At 43.3% G+C, this 13,046-nt stretch overlaps 1 protein-coding gene across 9 annotated transcripts in view; it reads left to right on the top strand.

Moving 5' to 3' along the window:
* Positions 1-13,046, top strand: part of CACNA1A (calcium voltage-gated channel subunit alpha1 A) — a 691,505-nt gene that overhangs the window by 588,943 nt on the left and 89,516 nt on the right. The window lies entirely within an intron of this gene.

Genomic DNA, 13,046 nt, shown 5'->3' with positions numbered 1-13,046 from the left:
TGCTGTCTATTCATACAATGACATCACTGCTCCACATCTATAGTACACCTCACTGCACCTGCAGTCTATTCATACAATGACATCACTGCTCCACATCTATAGTACACCTCACTACACCTGCTGTCTATTCATACAGTGACATCACTGCTCCACATCTATAGTACACCTCACTACACCTGCTGTCTATTCATACAGTGACATCACTGCTCCACATCTATAGTACACCTCACTACACCTGCTGTCTATTCATACAGTGACATCACTGCTCCACATCTATAGTACACCTCACTGCACCTGCTGTATATTCATACAGTGACATCACTGCTCCACATCTATAGTGCACCTCACTGCACCTGCTGTATATTCATACAGTGACATCACTGCTCCACATCTATAGTACACCTCACTACACCTGCTGTCTATTCATACAGTGACATCACTGCTCCACATCTATAGCACACCTCACTACACCTGCTGTCTATTCATACAATGACATCACTGCTCCACATCTATAGTACACCTCTCTGCACCTGCAGTCTATTCATACAATGACATCACTGCTCCACATCTATAGTACACCTCACTGCACCTGCTGTATATTCATACAGTGACATCACTGCTCCACATCTATAGCACACCTCACTACACCTGCTGTCTATTCATACAATGACATCACTGCTCCACATCTATAGTACACCTCACTGCACCTGCAGTCTATTCATACAATGACATCACTGCTCCACATCTATAGTACACCTCACTGCACCTGCTGTATATTCATACAGTGACATCACTGCTCCACATCTATAGCGCACCTCACTGCACCTGCTGTCTATTCATACAGTAACATCACTGCTCCACATCTATAGCACACCTCACTACACCTGCTGTCTATTCATACAGTGACATCACTGCTCCACATCTATAGCACACCTCACTACACCTGCTGTCTATTCATACAATGACATCAGTGCTCCACATCTATAGTACACCTCACTGCACCTGCAGTCTATTCATACAATGACATCACTGCTCCACATCTATAGTACACCTCACTGCACCTGCTGTATATTCATACAGTGACATCACTGCTCCACATCTATAGTGCACCTCACTGCACCTGCTGTATATTCATACAGTGACATCACTGCTCCACATCTATAGTACACCTCACTGCACCTGCTGTCTATTCATACAGTAACATCACTGCTCCACATCTATAGTACACCTCACTGCACCTGCTGTATATTCATACAGTGACATCACTGCTCCACATCTATAGTACACCTCACTACACCTGCTGTGTATTCATACAGTGACATCACTGCTCCACATCTATAGTACACCACACTACACCTGCTGTATATTCATACAGTGACATCACTGCTCCACATCTATAGTACACCTCACTACACCTGCTGTGTATCCATACAGTGACATCACTGCTCCACATCTATAGTACACATCACTACACCTGCTGTATATTCATACAGTCACATCACTGCTCCACATCTATAGTACACCACACTACACCTGCTGTATATTCATACAGTGACATCACTGCTCCACATCTATAGTACACCTCACTACACCTGCTGTCTATTCATACAGTGACATCACTGCTCCACATCTATAGTACACCTCACTGCACCTGCTGTCTATTCATACAGTGACATCACTGCTCCACATCTATAGTACACCTCACTACACCTGCTGTGTATTCATACAGTGACATCACTGCTCCACATCTATAGTACACCTCACTGCACCTGCTGTCTATTCATACAGTGACATCACTGCTCCACATCTATAGTACACCTCACTGCACCTGCTGTCTATTCATACAGTGACATCACTGCTCCACATCTATAGTACACCTCACTACACCTGCTGTCTATTCATACAGTGACATCACTGCTCCACATCTATAGTACACCTCACTGCACCTGCTGTCTATTCATACAGTGACATCACTGCTCCACATCTATAGTGCACCTCACTACACCTGCTGTATATTCATACAGTGACATCACTGCTCCACATCTATAGTACACCACACTACACCTGCTGTATATTCATACAGTGACATCACTGCTCCACATCTATAGTACACCACACTGCACCTGCTGTCTATTCATACAGTGACATCACTGCTCCACATCTATAGTACACCTCACTGCACCTGCTGTATATTCATACAGTGACATCACTGCTCCACATCTATAGTACACCTCACTACACCTGCTGTCTATTCATACAGTGACATCACTGCTCCACATCTATAGTACACCTGACTACACCTACTGTCTATTCATACAGTGACATCACTGCTCCACATCTATAGTACACCTCACTGCACCTGCTGTCTATTCATACAGTGACATCACTGCTCCACATCTATAGTACACCTCACTGCACCTGCTGTATATTCATACAGTGACATCACTGCTCCACATCTATAGTACACCTCACTACACCTGCTGTCTATTCATACAGTGACATCACTGCTCCACATCTATAGTACACCTCACTGCACCTGCTGTCTATTCATACAGTGACATCACTGCTCCACATCTATAGCACTCCTCACTGCACCTGCTGTCTATTCATACAGTGACATCACTGCTCCACATCTATAGTACACCTCACTACACCTACTGTCTATTCATACAGTGACATCACTGCTCCACATCTATAGCACTCCTCACTGCACCTGCTGTCTATTCATACAGTGACATCACTGCTCCACATCTATAGTACACCTCACTACACCTACTGTCTATTCATACAGTGACATCACTGCTCCACATCTATAGTACACCTCACTGCACCTGCTGTCTATTCATACAGTGACATCACTGCTCCACATCTATAGTACACCTCACTGCACCTGCTGTCTATTCATACAGTGATATCACTGCTCCACATCTATAGTACACCTCATTACACCTGCTGTCTATTCATACAGTGACATCACTGCTCCACATCTATAGTACACCTCACTGCACCTGCTGTCTATTCATACAGTGACATCACTGCTCCACATCTATAGTACACCTCACTACACCTACTGTCTATTCATACAGTGACATCACTGCTCCACATCTATAGCACTCCTCACTACACCTGCTGTCTATTCATACAGTGACATCACTGCTCCACATCTATAGTACACCTCACTACACCTACTGTCTATTCATACAGTGACATCACTGCTCCACATCTATAGTACACCTCACTGCACCTGCTGTCTATTCATACAGTGACATCACTGCTCCACATCTATAGTACACCTCACTGCACCTGCTGTCTATTCATACAGTGATATCACTGCTCCACATCTATAGTACACCTCATTACACCTGCTGTCTATTCATACAGTGACATCACTGCTCCACATCTATAGTACACCTCACTGCACCTGCTGTCTATTCATACAGTGACATCACTGCTCCACATCTATAGCACACCTCACTACACCTGCTGTCTATTCATACAGTGACATCACTGCTCCACATCTATAGTACACCTCACTACACCTGCTGTCTATTCATACAGTGACATCACTGCTCCACATCTATAGTACACCTCACTACACCTGCTGTCTATTCATACAGTGACATCACTGCTCCACATCTATAGTACACCTCACTACACCTGCTGTCTATTCATACAGTGACATCACTGCTCCACATCTATAGTACACCTCACTACACCTGCTGTCTATTCATACAGTGACATCACTGCTCCACATCTATAGTACACCTCATTACACCTGCTGTCTATTCATACAGTGACATCACTGCTCCACATCTATAGTACACCTCACTGCACCTGCTGTCTATTCATACAATGACATCAGTGCTCCACATCTATAGTACACCTCACTGCACCTGCAGTCTATTCATACAATGACATCACTGCTCCACATCTATAGTACACCTCACTGCACCTGCTGTCTATTCATACAGTGACATCACTGCTCCACATCTATAGTACACCTCACTGCACCTGCTGTCTATTCATACAGTGACATCACTGCTCCACATCTATAGTACTCCTCACTACACCTGCTGTCTATTCATACAGTGACATCACTGCTCCACATCTATAGTGCACCTCACTACACCTGCTGTCTATTCATACAGTGACATCACTGCTCCACATCTATAGTACACCTCACTGCACCTGCTGTCTATTCATACAGTAACATCACTGCTCCACATCTATAGTACACCTCACTGCACCTGCTGTATATTCATACAGTGACATCACTGCTCCACATCTATAGTACACCTCACTACACCTGCTGTATATTCATACAGTGACATCACTGCTCCACATCTATAGTACACCTCACTACACCTGCTGTGTATTCATACAGTGACATCACTGCTCCACATCTATAGTACACCACACTACACCTGCTGTCTATTCATACAGTGACATCACTGCTCCACATCTATAGTACACCTCACTGCACCTGCTGTCTATTCATACAGTGACATCACTGCTCCACATCTATAGTACACCTGACTACACCTACTGTCTATTCATACAGTGACATCACTGCTCCACATCTATAGTACACCTCACTACACCTGCTGTGTATCCATACAGTGACATCACTGCTCCACATCTATAGCGCACCTCACTACACCTGCTGTATATTCATACAGTCACATCACTGCTCCACATCTATAGTACACCTCACTACACCTGCTGTATATTCATACAGTGACATCACTGCTCCACATCTATAGTACACCTCACTACACCTGCTGTCTATTCATACAGTGACATCACTGCTCCACATCTATAGTACACCTCACTACACCTGCTGTCTATTCATACAGTGACATCACTGCTCCACATCTATAGTACACCTCACTGCACCTGCTGTCTATTCATACAGTGACATCACTGCTCCACATCTATAGTACACCTGACTACACCTACTGTCTATTCATACAGTGACATCACTGCTCCACATCTATAGTACACCTCACTGCACCTGCTGTCTATTCATACAGTGACATCACTGCTCCACATCTATAGTACACCTCACTACACCTGCTGTGTATCCATACAGTGACATCACTGCTCCACATCTATAGCGCACCTCACTACACCTGCTGTATATTCATACAGTCACATCACTGCTCCACATCTATAGTACACCTCACTGCACCTGCTGTCTATTCATACAGTGACATCACTGCTCCACATCTATAGTACACCTCACTGCACCTGCTGTATATTCATACAGTGACATCACTGCTCCACATCTATAGTACACCTCACTACACCTGCTGTATATTTATACAGTGACATCACTGCTCCACATCTATAGTACACCTCACTACACCTGCTGTCTATTCATACAGTGACATCACTGCTCCACATCTATAGTACACCTCACTACACCTGCTGTCTATTCATACAGTGACATCACTGCTCCACATCTATAGCACACCTCACTACACCTGCTGTCTATTCATACAGTGACATCACTGCTCCACATCTATAGTACACCTCACTACACCTGCTGTCTATTCATACAGTGACATCACTGCTCCACATCTATAGTACACCTCACTGCACCTGCTGTCTATTCATACAGTGACATCACTGCTCCACATCTATAGTACACCTGACTACACCTACTGTCTATTCATACAGTGACATCACTGCTCCACATCTATAGCACACCTCACTACACCTGCTGTCTATTCATACAGTGACATCACTGCTCCACATCTATAGTACACCTCACTACACCTGCTGTATATTCATACAGTGACATCACTGCTCCACATCTATAGTACACCTCACTACACCTGCTGTCTATTCATACAGTGACATCACTGCTCCACATCTATAGTACACCTGACTACACCGACTGTCTATTCATACAGTGACATCACTGCTCCACATCTATAGTACACCTCACTGCACCTGCTGTCTATTCATACAGTGACATCACTGCTCCACATCTATAGTACACCTGACTACACCTACTGTCTATTCATACAGTGACATCACTGCTCCACATCTATAGCACTCCTCACTGCACCTGCTGTCTATTCATACAGTGACATCACTGCTCCACATCTATAGTACACCTCACTGCACCTGCTGTCTATTCATACAGTGACATCACTGCTCCACATCTATAGTACACCTCACTACACCTACTGTCTATTCATACAGTGACATCACTGCTCCACATCTATAGTACACCTCACTGCACCTGCTGTCTATTCATACAGTGACATCACTGCTCCACATCTATAGTACACCTCACTGCACCTGCTGTCTATTCATACAGTGACATCACTGCTCCACATCTATAGTACACCTCACTACACCTACTGTCTATTCATACAGTGACATCACTGCTCCACATCTATAGTACACCTCACTACACCTGCTGTCTATTCATACAGTGACATCACTGCTCCACATCTATAGTACACCTCACTACACCTGCTGTATATTCATACAGTGACATCACTGCTCCACATCTATAGTACACCTCACTGCACCTGCTGTCTATTCATACAGTGATATCACTGCTCCACATCTATAGTACACCTCACTGCACCTGCTGTCTATTCATACAGTGACATCACTGCTCCACATCTATAGTACACCTCACTACACCTACTGTCTATTCATACAATGACATCAGTGCTCCACATCTATAGTACACCTCACTACACCTGCTGTCTATTCATACAGTGACATCACTGCTCCACATCTATAGTACACCTCACTACACCTGCTGTATATTCATACAGTGACATCACTGCTCCACATCTATAGTACACCTCACTGCACCTGCTGTATATTCATACAGTGACATCACTGCTCCACATCTATAGTACACCTCACTGCACCTGCTGTCTATTCATACAGTGACATCACTGCTCCACATCTATAGTACACCTCACTGCACCTGCTGTCTATTCATACAGTGACATCACTGCTCCACATCTATAGTACACCTCACTACACCTGCTGTCTATTCATACAGTGACATCACTGCTCCACATCTATAGTACACCTCATTACACCTGCTGTCTATTCATACAGTGACATCACTGCTCCACATCTATAGTACACCTCACTGCACCTGCTGTCTATTCATACAGTGATATCACTGCTCCACATCTATAGTACACCTCACTGCACCTGCTGTCTATTCATACAGTGACATCACTGCTCCACATCTATAGTACACCTCACTACACCTGCTGTCTATTCATACAGTGACATCACTGCTCCACATCTATAGTACACCTCACTACACCTGCTGTATATTCATACAGTGACATCACTGCTCCACATCTATAGTACACCTCACTGCACCTGCTGTCTATTCATACAGTGACACCACTGCTCCACATCTATAGTACACCTCACTGCACCTGCTGTATATTCATACAGTGACATCACTGCTCCACATCTATAGTACACCTCACTGCACCTGCTGTCTATTCATACAGTGACATCACTGCTCCACATCTATAGTACACCTCACTACACCTGCTGTCTATTCATACAGTGACATCACTGCTCCACATCTATAGTACACCTCACTACACCTGCTGTCTATTCATAGTGACATCACTGCTCCACATCTAAAGTACACCTCACTGCACCTGCTGTCTATTCATACAGTGACATCACTGCTCCACATCTATAGTACACCTCACTGCACCTGCTGTATATTCATACAGTGACATCACTGCTCCACATCTATAGTGCACCTCACTGCACCTGCTGTCTATTCATACAGTGACATCACTGCTCCACATCTATAGTACACCTCACTACACCTGCTGTCTATTCATAGTGACATCACTGCTCCACATCTATAGTACACCTCACTGCACCTGCAGTCTATTCATACAGTGACATCACTGCTCCACATCTATAGTACACCTCACTACACCTGCTGTGTATTCATACAGTGACATCACTGCTCCACATCTATAGTGCACCTCACTGCACCTGCTGTCTATTCATACAGTGACATCACTGCTCCACATCTATAATGCACCTCACTGCACCTGCTGTCTATTCATACAGTGACATCACTGCTCCACATCTATAGTACACCTCACTGCACCTGCTGTCTATTCATACAGTGACATCACTGCTCCACATCTATAGTACACCTCACTGCACCTGCTGTCTATTCATACAGTGACATCACTGCTCCACATCTATAGTACACCTGACTACACCTACTGTCTATTCATACAATGATATCACTGCTCCACATCTATAGTACACCTCACTACACCTGCTGTCTATTCATACAGTGACATCACTGCTCCACATCTATAGCACACCTCACTACACCTGCTGTATATTCATACAATGACATCACTGCTCCACATCTATAGTACACCTCACTACACCTGCTGTCTATTCATACAGTGACATCACTGCTCCACATCTATAGCGCACCTCACTACACCTGCTGTCTATTCATACAATGATATCACTGCTCCACATCTATAGTACACCTCACTACACCTGCTGTCTATTCATACAGTGACATCACTGCTCCACATCTATAGTACACCTCACTACACCTGCTGTCTATTCATACAGTGACATGACTGCTCCACATCTATAGTACACCTCACTGCACCTGCTGTCTATTCATACAGTGACATCACTGCTCCACATCTATAGTACACCTCACTGCACCTGCTGTATATTCATACAGTGACATCACTGCTCCACATCTATAGTACACCTCACTGCACCTGCTGTCTATTCATACAGTGACATCACTGCTCCACATCTATAGTACACCTCACTGCACCTGCTGTCTATTCATACAGTGACATCACTGCTCCACATCTATAGTACACCTCACTACACCTGCTGTCTATTCATACAGTGACATCACTGCTCCACATCTATAGTGCACCTCACTGCACCTGCTGTCTATTCATACAGTGACATCACTGCTCCACATCTATAGTACACCTCACTGCACCTGCTGTCTATTCATACAGTGACATCACTGCTCCACATCTATAGTACACCTGACTACACCTACTGTCTATTCATACAATGATATCACTGCTCCACATCTATAGTACACCTCACTACACCTGCTGTCTATTCATACAGTGACATCACTGCTCCACATCTATAGCACACCTCACTACACCTGCTGTATATTCATACAATGACATCACTGCTCCACATCTATAGTACACCTCACTACACCTGCTGTCTATTCATACAGTGACATCACTGCTCCACATCTATAGCGCACCTCACTACACCTGCTGTCTATTCATACAATGATATCACTGCTCCACATCTATAGTACACCTCACTACACCTGCTGTCTATTCATACAGTGACATCACTGCTCCACATCTATAGTACACCTCACTACACCTGCTGTCTATTCATACAGTGACATGACTGCTCCACATCTATAGTACACCTCACTGCACCTGCTGTCTATTCATACAGTGACATCACTGCTCCACATCTATAGTACACCTCACTGCACCTGCTGTATATTCATACAGTGACATCACTGCTCCACATCTATAGTACACCTCACTGCACCTGCTGTCTATTCATACAGTGACATCACTGCTCCACATCTATAGTACACCTCACTGCACCTGCTGTCTATTCATACAGTGACATCACTGCTCCACATCTATAGTACACCTCACTACACCTGCTGTCTATTCATACAGTGACATCACTGCTCCACATCTATAGTACACCTCACTGCACCTGCTGTCTATACATACAGTGACATCACTGCTCCACATCTATAGTACACCTCACTACACCTACTGTCTATTCATACAGTGACATCACTGCTCCACATCTATAGTACACCTCACTACACCTGCTGTGTATTCATACAGTGACATCACTGCTCCACATCTATAGTGCACCTCACTGCACCTGCTGTCTATTCATACAGTGACATCACTGCTCCACATCTATAGTACACCTCACTACACCTGCTGTCTATTCATACAATGATATCACTGCTACCACATCTGACATCACTGCTTTCACATCCACACTAACATCGAGGCTTCCACATCTACATCTGTCCAATTAAGATCTCCTTACATTAGACTGTCTTGACTAACTCATTTATGCACAGTCCTGTTCTTAAACAATTCCAAACATAGAAGCTCCATTGATAGCATCACATCTCTCAAGATTGTACAAAAAGTTAAGTCAACCTGCACTTCCCATTCTTTTTCACTCCAGTAGTACACTTAAGACTCTCTTTTTTCCCGCTTCCTCTCTCAACACTCTTTCACCCCAAATATCTAACAGTTCGACAAGACTGCATGACCCCTTGGTCCTGCTAAGGGTTTTGGCTTTGCCTATTGCTGTGCATGATGCATTGTCCCAGCTAAATACTAGGAAGCTTCTGGGGTACCTGAGAAATTGGCCAAAATTGATTTTATGCAACCAAAATATTCTCACAGCTGGGTCACATAATTAACTAAGAGATGGTGGTCATTTTGTAATATCGACTCTATGCCATTCATCTATGTGTATATTTAAGTGTCTTCCACTGTCTGATCTGATGAAGTGGTAACATGCATTAAAGACCTGATACAAGGCTTGGGTCAAAAAGGAAGATAACAAGCTCTTCAAGAAACTAGAATAACTCATTATGACACATGAGGAATCAGGTATTTCCAGGGATGGGTAAAGTTTTACCAACATCAGTTTTGGATATCTATAGCTGTGCATATAATTTATGTATAGTATAAAAGCTTATGCTTTTATCTTACATAGTGTTCAGCTTTTTTCCATGGAGTTTGGCTTCCGAAGCCTGGCCGACTATGGGCAGTAGTTACTGTACATTCCAGGAGAGGAGTTAACTCCTAACATATCAGTCAGCTTTCTCCAGCCCATTGATTTATATACAGTAGTTAGCTGCCCACCTCCCTCACAGTTCAAGACAGAGCTCTAATCTATTATGTAAAATCACAATTCCCTGGCACCCAACATTGGCAGTTTCTAGAGCAGCTCTCCTAATCACAGCTCGCATTTTCCTGAGCTGTGTGCTTGTTCAAATGCACTGTTATCTCTATATGTAAATATAGTGATAACAATGTAGAGTCAGAACTGTCATTGATAAACCATTAATATGTAGTAGCAGAATGAACTAGAACTGTCACTCAAGGAGGAGCACCTCCCCTTCCCCCCCAAGCAACTAGTAGGTAGGGAGACTACAGAGCTGTGTGCTGCTCAAGAGACAACTTGAGACTACTCCTTCAAGTTAAATTTCTTAACAAAATGCTTGTTTTAGCTTTAAATATTAATTTCAATCCCAGTTATGCTCCACCAGAGTAGTATAGTCTTTTTTTTTATTGATAACTTACCGTAATTTTAAGATGTTGGAAGGTGCTAGTTTGCGAAGATCCAGCTGGTGCAGAGAGCGCTATAGGCTAAGCTCCTAGGGGAAAAAGTATACAAATGAGCTCTTCTCTAGGAGGAAGAAAAGTATGTCACCTAATCCACTAAATATAGGTGGCACACCTATATTTAGTGTATTAGGTGTAGTTATGTTACTTGTCTGGGCATATGCCATTCTTACTGCCACTGCTTTTATCAAAGTCAAAAAATCCCAAGAGGACTATGTATTTCCAGGATAGCCCTCCATGTTCTCATCATACCACCCCCATATGCTAAAGGGAGCAGTTCAGATAAAAATGTACCCCTTCATGCATGGTCATATAGACAGCTCTTTAGATATCAGTAATTGCTGCAAAAAAACACAAAAACATATGTCTTCTATGTATATAAAAGTTGAATAAATATTAAAGTATGATGGCCACTTGTGTCTGCTGGGACCCCAGAAGCACCTGTTTTAATTTGGAATCTACATACAACGGATCCCTTGCTATGGAGGAGAAATACTAAAAATAAGATGGAGTATAGCTCGAAAATACTTCAATGTTTCTGGTAGTGTCTGACAGGGAGAATGTACTTTTTTGATGTCTAGCTGATAACTTTATAGGCTAGATGGGCTCCATGTATAAAAAAAAAAGAAAGAAAGCTGGTGCAGGCAAAAATGAGTTGAGTTGTCTATAGAAACCAATCAGATCATTCATTTTTTTTTTTATACAAAGGAAAAATTAAAGCTAAATTCTGGTTGGTTACCATGGTCAACACCTCCACATTTTGTGGGCACTGCTTTTTATACATGTGGCCCTGTGTATTGGGGATCCGTTCCATGTCTGAGTGTAGGAGACTCATAACCAATAATGCGCACCCCTCTTCCCACTTCAATGACCACATTAGTACACATTTTGGTGAGAGGAGTGGAGGAGCCCAAGCTCTGCATGTGCCAAACACTCCTAACGTAAAATGGCTGCTTGTTTCCAAATACAGTGCATTTGGTTTGACTCTTGTTTCTCCAATGGAAAACACATAACTGCTGGTTGGGATGAAGGAGTCAAGAGGGCTCCCGCTGGTTCTTAAGTATGAAAGCTAGAGTAAACCAAAAGGTGGCGGAGTTGCCCATAGTAGCCAATCAAATCTAACCATTTCATATCCAAAAATTCATGAGTGGAGTCTGATTGGTTGCTGTGGCCAACACCCAGTCCACTGCTCCACTTTGCATTAGTCTTCATACCTGAGGCCCACAGTGTCTCCTCACTCTGCACCCTTTTTCCTGACTTTAAACGGGCCCCAAGTGTTAACGCAACGTTCACTGGTTTAAAATGCGGAAAAAAAAAATCCAATCAGAAACAAATAAATAAAATTATTGTAAACTCATGATATCTTTGGTTATATTATTTTGGTTACTTTTCTGACTGATCGGGCTCCACCTAGAACTTATCTCTTCTCTATTCCTGGAGGACGTGGGGTTTTAATTGAGAATAAACAGACTACGGGGAAGACTTATAAAAACTAGTGCAAATAGGAAGAGTTTCCCAAAACAACCAATCAAGCTGCTGCTTTCTCTTAAAAAATGTCTGATCGGATTGGTTGTCAGGAGGTGGTAGTTT

The sequence above is a fragment of the Phyllobates terribilis genome, unplaced genomic scaffold (assembly GCF_046119375.1).
Source record: "Phyllobates terribilis strain yellow unplaced genomic scaffold, ASM4611937v1 Scaffold_11__3_contigs__length_659146591, whole genome shotgun sequence".
Classification (NCBI taxonomy): domain Eukaryota; kingdom Metazoa; phylum Chordata; class Amphibia; order Anura; family Dendrobatidae; genus Phyllobates; species Phyllobates terribilis.
The sequence above is the reverse complement of the archived record's forward strand: the minus strand, read 5'-3'. Positions and strand labels throughout refer to the sequence as shown.